This window comes from Otolemur garnettii, unplaced genomic scaffold (genome assembly GCF_000181295.1).
Source record: "Otolemur garnettii isolate 467f Iridium unplaced genomic scaffold, OtoGar3 scaffold00009, whole genome shotgun sequence".
In the NCBI taxonomy this organism is placed as follows: Eukaryota; Metazoa; Chordata; class Mammalia; order Primates; family Galagidae; genus Otolemur; species Otolemur garnettii.
This window is the reverse complement of record NW_003852404.1, coordinates 2,062,909-2,066,027: the sequence shown is the minus strand read 5'-3', so window position 1 is coordinate 2,066,027 and position 3,119 is coordinate 2,062,909. Positions and strand designations below refer to the sequence as shown.

Below are 3,119 nucleotides of genomic sequence, written 5' to 3'. Positions count from 1 at the left end.
GAGCTGAAGGTTGCTGTGAGTTGTGATGCCACCGCACTCTGTCAAGGGCGACAAAGTAAGATTCTGTCTCTTAAAAAAAAAAAAAAATTCCACAGCACACTGAAATTATGTTAATCAAAAAAAAAAAAAGAAAAAAGAAAAGAATACACTTCTTGTGCTCTGAACTTCTTTTGAAAATAATTTAATGAATGATCTTTACAAATTTTTGCAGCATACCTAAGATCCTCTCGGGACACACCAGTTGAAAATCAATGGTCTAGATGGTTTACATGTTATCCCCACAAACAAACTCCTAAGATAGTTTTCATCATCCCTAATGTACAGATTCAGAAAGATTACGTCATTTGCTCAAGATCACAGAGCCAAAAGGAATTTAAACTCAGGTCTAACTTTAGTTACTGGACTCTCGCCACAGGCCTCATCCCCGCATGCTGTGGGTGGTCAATCATCTTTTAACCAGTAGAGTCCTTTCTCCTCTGGAGACGGGGACCTTGTGGAGTCATCTCCATGCCCTCAGAGCCTGCCTTTGTACACAGCAGGTATTTAGTAAATACGGTTCAATGGTCATGAACCTTAAATGGGCATGCAATAATAACTCACCACATTAGTTTTCACCTTGACTGCTCAGCAGAGTCAACAGGGAACTTCTGAACCGCTCACTTGCCCAGGCCTCACCCCTGGGAGATTCTGATTCAGTAGGTCTGGGTGTAGTTCACGGTATCTGAGATTCTGAAAAGCTTGATCAAGATCTAAAACCTTCAACAGCTGTTCCCAGCTCAGCCTTCCTTGCCCTCCAAAGAGCCTCCAGTGACCCCTGTGATGCCAAATGACAATATTCCCAGGGCCCTGTCCTAGAGTCTGAGGAGCCACTTGCTGTGCCTCTGTGGGCCTCGCTGCAGCTGCTCTGGGCACAAGTAGTAGGTCCATCGAAAGGAATTTACAGCAACTTCTGTCTGAAATCTGTATGAACGAATTGCCTTTAGGTAAAGCATTCTCCTGCTCTGACTTAAAGTTCCAGTTTCTGTCCCCAGATCTGCCTGCATCATCTCAGGGGCCACAAACACCTGAAGGTTAGCCAAGGAAGTGATCACCAAAGAAAACCGAAATTTGAGAAGAGAAGATTTTGAGAGACGGGCTTGTGACTGACGTCTCACAAGAGACAGCTGGCGTGGGGAGAGGTTGGGCCCGGTGGAGCCAGGTTCCAAGCCCATCCTAGGAAACTCTCCAGATCCAGGTCCTTAACGCAGTCCGCGTCTCTGCTCCCTTTCTCAGAAGAACTTCTCGTTGGCCCTCTCCTCGAATCAGTCCAAGCTGGTGGGGAAGGGAAAATGGCACTAAATCTGCTCTTAAGGTCACCAGCAACCTCCATGTTGCCAAAGCCCGAGGTTGTGTCTCTTATGTCGTTTCCATCTTTTACCTCTGGACACCTGGGCAGCATCCGACAGAGCTGAGCATCTCTCCCTTCTCGAAAGACTCCTCTACTGGCATCCACACGGCACAGTCTTGATTCCCTTCCTTCCTTCTCAGTCTCTTTCATTAACTCCTCAGCTGGGCCTGGCCCTCTTCATTCCTCTCTCCAAGTGATCTTATCCATTCCCAGGGCTTTAAATACCAGCTAAAGCAACGATACAAAGGTGATTCCGTTCATGGACCACCTGCCTGGGAATCTCTGGGGTGCTGTTTAAATGAGGATTCCCAGAGGCCCTCACATCTTGGTGGCAAACCAGTTGTCAAGGACATTTGTCATTCTGTGCCAGTTTGGCATCCAAACCTCCTTTCTATGTCTGGGGAATTACTTGCTGCCCTAGTCTCGGCAGAGTTCACCTCCTATAAAGCTGAAAAGACCAAATTTATGCTTTCCCACCCTCCCTTGCATCTAGGCTGAACCAATCAGAGGCCTTCCCTGCAGACTCTGAATCAGGAGCAGAGGCAGTGGAAGATCCATTCCAATGCTGGTGGCAACAGCAGAGATGGTGTCCAGGGGACAGTGACACTACAAGCAATGGCATTTAGTGCATGGTAACAGTATCCTGCCCAACTGGCTCAGTGGCATGATTTTGGCTGAGATCTTGCCTGCTGCTGAGCCCCAGTTCACCAGCTTCCCAGAAATTCTGTGAACTACTGACTATTCCCTTTCAGAGAACTACTTTTGTACTTTTCTGCTCAGAGCAGCTCAGGCGGCTTCTGTGGCATGCCATAAAAAGCCTGATGGGAATGATGCCAGGTGATTCTTACACAGATGCAAGTTTGAAACGTACTATCTCAATGCCAAGGACTCTCAAGTGTGTTAAATCCAGCCCACTTTGGTAAGCTCCAAACTCACATACCTATCTGCCTTCTTGACATCCCCACTTGGATGTCTCAAGACCTATAAGATATACAAATGGGATTCTTAATCTTCCCCCAAACACGTCCCCCTCCTACATCTCCCCTTCACCCTTCCATCAGAATTTAGGGACCATTCTTGACCACTCCCCACATGCACCACTCCCGACCCCATCATCGTATCTTGACATTACTATTTATAAAACACTTCTACCATCTTTCCACTTCTCTCCTCCACCAATCACAACCCCATCCACGGCACCATCAGCTCTTCCCTGAACAACCAAAACAGCCTCCTCGGGTCCTCTCCTGCCCTCTCCAATCTTGTCTCTACACAGCAGCTAATATGACCGCTCTAAAATACAGATTATGTTACTTGCCTGCTTAACTAAGTAAAATCCAAACTTGCTACCAGAACCTACAAGCTGGAATATGACCCCAGCCTATCGTCCCAAACTCAGCTCGGGTCACTCTTCCATTTGCCCATCATGATATTTCTGCCCCTTTGGTCTCTTTTTTTGAGACAGGTTCTTGCTTTGTTGCCCAGGCTAGAGTGCAATGGTGTCACTATGACTCCCAGCAGCCTCAAAGTCCTGGGCTCAAGTGATTTTCCTTGAGGATCTGGTTGGTGAAACAGAATAGAGCAGGGATTTTCAACTGGTGTGCCATGAAAAAACATTTAAAGGTCATTAATTTTTTTTTTTTTTTTGAGACAGAGCTTCAAGCTGTCCCCCTGGGTAGAGTGCCCGTGGCATCACAGCTCACAGCAACTTCCAACTCCTGGGCTCAAGTGA

At 47.0% G+C, this 3,119-nt stretch overlaps 1 long non-coding RNA gene across 1 annotated transcript in view; it reads left to right on the top strand.

Annotated features, from left to right (window-relative positions):
• The first annotated feature begins 1,489 nt into the window (after positions 1 to 1,489).
• The window catches only part of LOC111723217, a 17,903-nt gene continuing 16,273 nt past the window's right edge, over positions 1,490 to 3,119 (top strand). Inside the window, exon 1 of the long non-coding RNA XR_002771803.1 lies at positions 1,490 to 1,500. This is a non-coding gene — a long non-coding RNA (uncharacterized LOC111723217). The remainder of the gene's footprint in view (positions 1,501 to 3,119) is intronic.